This window comes from Podarcis melisellensis (genome assembly GCF_964234715.1).
Source record: "Podarcis melisellensis genome assembly, chromosome: 8".
In the NCBI taxonomy this organism is placed as follows: Eukaryota; Metazoa; Chordata; class Lepidosauria; order Squamata; family Lacertidae; genus Podarcis; species Podarcis melisellensis.
Genome location: NC_138540.1, coordinates 69,816,107 through 69,824,364, shown reverse-complemented (window position 1 = coordinate 69,824,364; position 8,258 = coordinate 69,816,107). Strand labels below are relative to the sequence as shown.

General features: G+C 44.1%; 1 protein-coding gene across 6 annotated transcripts in view; it reads right to left on the bottom strand.

Moving 5' to 3' along the window:
* HIVEP3 (HIVEP zinc finger 3) overlaps window positions 1-7,077 on the bottom strand; it is a 121,004-nt gene extending 113,927 nt beyond the window's left edge. For all 6 annotated transcript variants that reach the window (XM_081920474.1, XM_081920479.1, XM_081920476.1 and 3 more), the window contains exon 1: window positions 6,987-7,077. The gene's annotated coding sequence lies outside the window, so the exon portion shown is untranslated. The remainder of the gene's footprint in view (window positions 1-6,986) is intronic.
* Between the last annotated feature and the right edge of the window lie 1,181 nt (window positions 7,078-8,258).

The window sequence follows — 8,258 nt, the reverse complement described above, 5'->3', positions numbered from 1 at the left end:
TCCTCTCCCTTCCCCCTTAATGCAGCAAAAGGGCCACATTCCTTTCTGGACAACTTTCTGAGGGCCACATGCCAGGGCTCATTGGGGGCAGAGGCAGAAAAGCAATGAATTTAAAATATACCTTTGTGCAGTAGTCTATTTTCTACTCCTCCATCCCTCTCTCTACCCCATCCAGACAAGCGAAAGGCCTTATCTGAGTTCAAGCCCACGAGAGTGACCTGGGGAGGGCCAGAGAGAGGTTTGGAGGACCATATTTGGCCTCTGAGCCTGATTTTCCCCAACACTGAGTAAAAAGTGAATGGCTTTGTAGCACCCGCTTTCCTGTATGCGTGCTCACGTGCAAACACAAACATTTAATGTGTCTTGGATTCAGGAAAAGCATCATTTACCCCCTCTTATTCATTTGCTACTTAATCGCTGCCACTTATTTCTCCATAGATCATTCAGACAGCGGTGGGGGAATGTTTTATAGCAAACATAAACCTGCAGCATAGAAGACAGCTTAACAATGTAACTTGATCCCACCACACATGCGATACAGGAACCTTTGCATTAGTGACTTGGTAGAGGGGTATAAAAAAAAAATCACTGCTTCTTCTTTGCCAGACAAGGAGTAGAGTGTTATAAGGAGCTAGCTTGCTTGGGATCAAAGAAATGGTTACTAGGGTGTTTGAAAACACACAAAGAAACAATTGTATGATTTACCCCAGGCACAGGCAAACTCGGCCCTCCAGATGTTTTGGGATTACAACTCCCATGATCCCTAGCTAACAGGACCATTGGTCAGGGATGATGATTTACCCTAACAGTACGCTGACTCTTTGCAATTATTGAGGCTGCAATCCTGAGCACAAAGAGTAAGCTGGCTTCTGAGTAAACATGCATAAGGTTGAGCAGCAATGGTTATTCAGGCTAAGTATACCCAATGTCCTCAACTGTTTCTCACAATGCTTGGTTTTCAGACCTTGGTTGCCCTCCTTGCACACATTCCAGCTTATCAACATCCTTCTTAACTTGTGGTGTCCAGAATTGGCCACAATATTCCAGGTGTGATGTGCCCAAGGCAGAATAGAGTGGTGCTATTACTTCCCTTGATCTGGACACTATACCTCTCTCCGTGTAGCTTAGAATAGCATTTGCTGTTTTTGCTGGTGCATCACAATGTTGACTCATGACAAGCTTGTGGTCTGCTAGGACCTTAAGATCCTTTTCACATGTACTACTTACAAGCCAGGTGCCCCCCATCTTATATTTATGCAGCTGCTTCTTCCTGCCTAAGTGAAGAACCTTACATTTGTCCGTACTGAAATTCATTTTGTTAGTTTGGGCCCAGTTCTCCAATCTGTTAAGGTCATATTGAATCCCAATTCTGTCTTCTGTGTTTTGTGTCACCTGCACATTTGATGAGCATCTCCTCAATCCAAGTCATTTATAAAGACATTGAACAATGATGGGCCCTGAAGCATCCTACTTGTCACTTTTTTCCAGAGTGATGAAGAACCATTAGTGAGCCCTCTTGGGTTCGGTCAGCCAGCCAGCTACAAATCCACCTAACATTAAGCTCATCCAGCCCAGCTTCTCTGCAAGAACACTCCCAGTCCTACCTGGAACAGATGGGAATGGAACAAACCTGGGAACTTCTGCATCCATAGCAGACACTTCACCACTGAGCTCTGTCTCTCCCACTACAAACGTGTGTCAAGCATTTATGTCAAACAGTCTCTATGATAATTCATGGCAATGTCCCCACACTGAATCTTATGTCAAAACTATTTTGTACCTATTATCCATCTCTGAAGTTTAAGTAGTTCTGGCATTTTCAGACAAAATGTATTTATTTGGATAATTCATACCCCACACTTTCCGTCTCAAAAGGAATACTCAAGGCACCTTACATCCTTCAACAAATCCCCTTGATGCAAGCCCATTTGCAAACTGTCTTCCAACTCCCCATAGCAACGTGTATTTTTTTTAAATCCTGCTCTTCTGCTGGAAAAAGACTCCCATAGCAGCTTACAGAGATCTGTTGGGGGGGGGGGTGGACAGCCACTGTATTCATGCTTACAATTTAAAAGATGTCACATAAAAGGAAAAGCGATTGGGAGGGAGAGGGAAAAAGCAAGTTCAGGCACTAGTTATTTGCTTTTGAAATGACCAGGTTCATGGAAAGGTGGGGGGGGGGAAGAGAATTGGAGAGGTGGAGCTAAATGTTCCTGGTATTTTAAGCGGAGCCAATGTACCCATTGGAGAGGTCTTCCAGTTACCTCCCTCCCTCCCTCTTTCTCTCCTGCTTCCTGATGGAATGGCTGCTTCCATGCCAGCTACTCTGTCTTTCTTGCTATCTTCCACATTGCCAATCCAAACACTTCATGAGCCTCTCCCTGCCAAACCCTGAAAATCCTCCGCTGAACCATCCCATCCATTTGCACAGACTTGCTTATTTACTAATCCCAACCCTTGCATCTGAGGTTGCTAACTTGTGTCTCTTCCCTACCCCAGGAAGGGAGGGGAGTCTGGCGGCAATATCACCTGCATAGCAGCACTGGGGTGGGGTGGGGGGTGACCGAAGCAATGGAGCGCCATCATTCCCCGCCCCCTGCAAGTCTCCAGAGTGAAAGCATGAAGCATTGGTGTCAAAGCACATCGCTCTAACCACAATTTGGTTCCATTATGATTTGGTTACGTGATGAAGCCATGTCATTAGGAAGAATATTCTGGTGGTAAGAGCTGTTTGACAGGGGAAGAGACTCCCTCAGAAGGTGGTGGACTCTCCTGTGGAGGTTTTTAAGCAGAGGCTGGATGGCCATCTGTCAGGGATGCTTTAGCTGAGATTCCTGCATTTCAGGGGGTTGGACTAAATGCCCACTGGTGTCCCTTCCAACTCCACAATTCTATGATCCAATCACCTGGGATTGGCATGAAGCCAAATCCAAGTGTAGGCAATGTTTCTTTGCCCCTACTCACTCTGAAGCCTTGTGGGAGAAATACTGGCACCTGCCATTGGCAAATTCTCCCCATCCTTCCCAATTGTTTGTGGTCGTGCCTCCAAAATCTCACTCTGTCTCATTCAATGTGGGAGCATTTGGCTTCCACCCAGCAACAGAAAACCAGCAGGCGATACTTTCCCTGTCTCATTGCCTGTATCCCCGTGGCAGGAAGTCCCTTCACCTGCAGGATTTCTGTATGTTATGCAGCTGTCAGGCATAGGGGAGGAAGCGTAAATGACAGACCAAAATGAATAGTGGGGTTTGCATGTCTCCCGAGTCTCCTATCAGTGATCTCTTTCATTGTTTACCATGAGGCCTTCCAAATCCCAAACCAGGAAGGTAGGAGGGTCTCCAATTAAAACAGGCCGCTTCCAAACACAGTGGGGCAACAGTTTGCCTAGATAGGGAGATGGAACGAATCACTCTCCAGAATCTACAAATCTTTCCTTCTGGGTCTTCTCCTGCTCCCTGAAATATCTCACATTGCGATGGTTACTGACTTCCCCCTCTCACTTACAAGGGCAGGGCAGGCCAGTAAAAACAGAGCTCCATCCTGGTAGGAAATCATGCATGCATTTTAATGTGCCACCTGCTTACACAACTCACATCGGCACAGCCTTAAATATAAACAGACAGCCTCTTCCTGGCTGTTAGACGGAGCCCTTACCCTACCCCGACTTGTTCTCGGAACACGCCAAAATTACAGCTCCATGGAGATTGGCATATTTAAGGGTAGGATGCATCTCCCCCTCCCTCCTCCCACCACCACCACATTTTTATTTTTTTAAAAGAGAGTTTGGAGCATAATAAATAGGGTATTCATCATACGCCGACCCTAAAGATTGTATCTTTGGAGAATATCCTAAAATTAGCACTCAAAGCGCCCTTACGAGCTGAAAGGGAAACAAATGGAGATTCCAGGCTGATCCTCAAGTTACAAACGCAACTCGCGCATGGAGAGGGGGACCCACAAACCTGCATTCAGTTTCGCACAAGAACAGTGTGTTGATGGGGTCTGCAATAAAGCTCAGTCTCCCAAGTCGGACAGAGCTCAGGCCACCCACTAGATTCAATTCACTGTGATAGGCAACTTTAAGTAATTTGTGCCTTCCAAAAAAACCCCACACAGATTGAAAAACAGACAGGGAGGTTTCAAAGCAGAGGCTGGATGGCCATCTGTCTTGGATGCTTTTGCTGAGATTTCCTGCATTGCAGGGGGCTGGACTAGATGACCCTCGGGGTCCCTTCCGACTCCACAATTCTATGACATCCTTCAAAATTTGCATTTTCTCAGGATTTTTCCAATGCAGTTATCCGGCCAAGTAAATGCATATAAAATAACAGGATAAAGGGTGCATAAAATGGTTTACATTCACCTGCATTTTACTCAGAGTAGACCGTTTTAAATACCTGGTCCTAAATTCACCATGTCCTTGATTTCAGTGCATGACTGATATTGTTTGTATCTGTCACTGTGACTTAAACTGTGTATTTTATTGCGTTTTTCAGGGAGTTATTTGAGTTTTCAATAAGTTATTGTAGTAACAAGAACAACAAAGTATATACAATAGAAGAAAACACGTTATCAATCATATGTCCATTGTGGGGAGGGGGAGAATGGAGCATGCATTATAAAGAATTTCTGGCTATCTCCACTCATGGTGTCATGTTCACCTCCTGAACTTGTCTAGTCTAATAATAATAATAATAATAATAATAATAATAATAATAATAATAGAGTTGTACCTTGGATCTCGAACGCATTGCAAGTCAAATGTTTTGGCTCCTGAACGCCGCAAACCTGGAAGTGACTTTTCCGATTTGCGAACATTCTTTGGAACCTGAAGGCCCAGTGCGGCTTCCATGGCTTCCAATTGGCTACAGGAGCTTCCTGCAGCCAATCGGAAGCTGCGCCATGGTTTCTGAACGTTTTGGAAGTTGAACGAACTTCCGGAACAGATTCCGTTCGACTTCCGAGATACCACTGTATTATTACACACACACACACACACACACACACACGGTTTGTGGGAAAAATTAAACAACAAAATTAAGCACTACAGTATGTAAAACATCAAGATCCATGGAATAAGCTTCCACTAATTTAATACACTTCCACTCACTCAATTGCTCACACAAATTCCACATGTACTGACACACCCATAGTTCAGTCAATCCACCTCTACACACATCCACCCACACAAACACACCATTCCTCACGTTCAACAATTACCCTGGCCCAGCACTGCCCTAAGTACATACATAGAAAATACCACACTGCAACCCTGGCAGCCTATAAGACTAAAACCAAATTCACTCTGAGACTCCAAGATCATGACCAGTGCATTTAAACAAATTGCTTTCCCTTATTCCATTTTGAAATATTGTTTCGTCTTTAAAAGTTTTATTTCCTAACATTTCTAGCTCGTCTTACAACAACAACAACAAAAAGCTTGCAGAAGGAAAAATTAGCATATGATGCACCAAAATAACAATAAAACCCACAGATAAAGGAGCAATTAAGAGAGAAGATGTACAGCAATTAAGAGAGCTTGCAGCACCATTAACGAAAAGGAGGCAAGTGAACAAGCAGAGGAAAGCTGCCACCGTCAAGAAGATCCTGTCTCTAACAGCTATACCGCTAGTCACCAGAGGCAAGAACGTCCAGAGATGGTCCCCTGAGGATAGTGTTAATTGGTGGCAGATTCTAATAGGAGAAGGTGCCCTTACAGAAGCTGGGGGCCCTAAAGATATTTGCAGGTATGTCAATGTCATTAGCTTCACTGCACATCTCGGAAAATGGAAAGTGCTTCATAGAGAGAGGACAGGAACCATGTTTTTACAGCGTTGGCATTTGACAGCGCGGGTAACAGGATGTGACACACAGCTCTGATAAAAAGGAGAGAAAGAATCGACTTCAAGACCAAGCGATCTGATGACGAAACATCCTTTTTTAAAAAAAACTCATCTCGGAATAAACAATTTGGCATCGTGGAATTTCAGGACCGGTTAAAGCTGCACAAGGCAGAGGCGAGACAAGAAGAGAGCAGTTGCATTTGGACAATCACGCCTCGGTTTAATAAGGCAAAGTGTGAATGAATCTTTTGTGCCTTCATGGTGTGAGCAAGCAGACCAGAAAGGCTAGAATTAATCATAGTTTCCTGTTACGTCCGAGTTGGGGAACTATGGTTACCAGCTTTAGCAGAAGCCCGGCCATGCTTTGGAATGGGTTCAGCATCCTGGCTTCTTCTGAAGGTGCTAGCCACAGTTTCTAGTGAGATTGAACAGGAAACTATGGCTACTGAAAGACTTCCTGGGTTGGTTATTCATCCCATAAAGGGAGCAGCAAAGAGAGTAAATGCTTTTCATATCTCACTTCATTAAGTTGAGATATGACCAGCCAAACCAGGCCAGTGAGTCTTATACAACCAGTGATGTGGGAAGAATTCCCCACCCCCACCAGGTCTTTATTTTTGTTTGGGGAAATTTCTGTTTCATATATTTGTTAATAAAAATGAATGGATGCCAGTTGGGAAATACAGTGTTAGGCAGACCTGGCAGCTTTCGAGTTTTTAGCTTTGCTCATTAAATACAACTAAAATAAACATGTTAAATCAAGGCATCAAGAAAAATTCCAATGCATTATCTAGAAAATTCATTGCACTGCAAACAGTGGCAGCACCTCAACACCTAAAGCTTGGATGGGGAACCTGTGGCCCTCCAGATGTTGTTGGACTCCATTAACCATCAGCCCCAGCCAACATGGCCAATGGTCAGGGATGATGGGAGTTGTAGTCCAACAGAGTTCCCCATCCATGATCTAAAACAAACAAACAACTCTGCTTCCATTGCCTGACTCTTTGTGTGATCCTTAGAGGTCTTTGGGCAGAGCATTAGAGCACAATTGCAACCATCTGCTGAATCTCATCCCGAAATAATTTCTCTCAGCATGTATAACAAGCAAACAAATATATTTTCCCTTACTTAGAGGTCTCTTACCTGTGAAGATGCAGCCACAAGTCCCCACTGTATATTTCAGCAACAGGCGTTGAGGTGATCAGCAAGAGGAAGATGGTTTTTGAACAAGAGCCTGGTGAAGAAATGAGAAATTGTTTTGAACATGAAAACTATATTGGCCATGATACGTGCATCACAGAGAGGGACAGATACACACAGCGAGAGACCAGGTTCAGAGGTAACAGGAAACTATGGTTTCCTGCTACACAAACAAGTTTGCACAGATTTGTCCCAGCCTTTTCCTCATCTGTTGTGGCCAAAAATTGGAGAACAGAAGCATCCATTTCCACTACCAAACAAATAACGGTTCTCTGTTACATCTGAAGTAGGGGGACTGTGGTTTGTTTAAACTGTGGGTAATAAAAACAAGCCAAGTTCATACAGGATTGATTTTACCTACGTATTACTTATCACGTTTTTCCTTGTGATGGCTTTCCAAGTTAATTAATTAGAGAAATTTATAAAGAGAATAAGACCTTGGGCTTCCGCAATGGAACTCCCCACCCCCCACCCAACGCCGCTTCTCCTCCCCATGATGACGCAGCATTGTCTCCAAAGCCGAAAATGTCTGGGGGAGACCCTAAGTGCTTATCTGTTGATGCAGCAAATATTAGGGTCAGTCTGAAAGCATGCCAGAAATTATGAGTCAGCGCCTCCTGGTATGTGGCACCAACCTAGAATTATGAAGTCACACACACACACGTGATATAATTAAGGCACATATCGGTATCTCCTCGATAACATCAGATAAAAGACTTTGCACGATGCATTACTGAGGTCCGAGTTTCCACCCACTGCAAGAGATGACAGCTAATACAGGGGATGATGTGGGCCCAACTTTACAGAGGACACAATTCTCTGTCTGAAGGATGATTTGAAGGCTTTCCCGATCCAAGTCAAGATTAAAGACATAAGAGTATGAAGCAACAGGTGCCTTAGATATCTGAAAGAACTCCTCCTTCTCTACAGACCCTCTTGTGTGTTGAGACCAACAGAGGAGGCCCTCTTGGGAGTTCCTCCACCCTCAAAACCTCAGGGGGCAGCAAACAAGGAAAGGGCCTTCTCTGTGGTGGCCCCTAAACTGTGGAACACCCTCCCCACAGCGACACCTTCATTGTACAGTTTCTGAAGGACACTGAAGACATGTATCTTCACCTTGGCTTTTTACACTTGAGGAGCGTATTTTTTTGATCCACCTTATTTTTATTGTTGTAAGTTTTAGGGTTGTTGTTTTTTTTAAAAAAATGTTTCGAT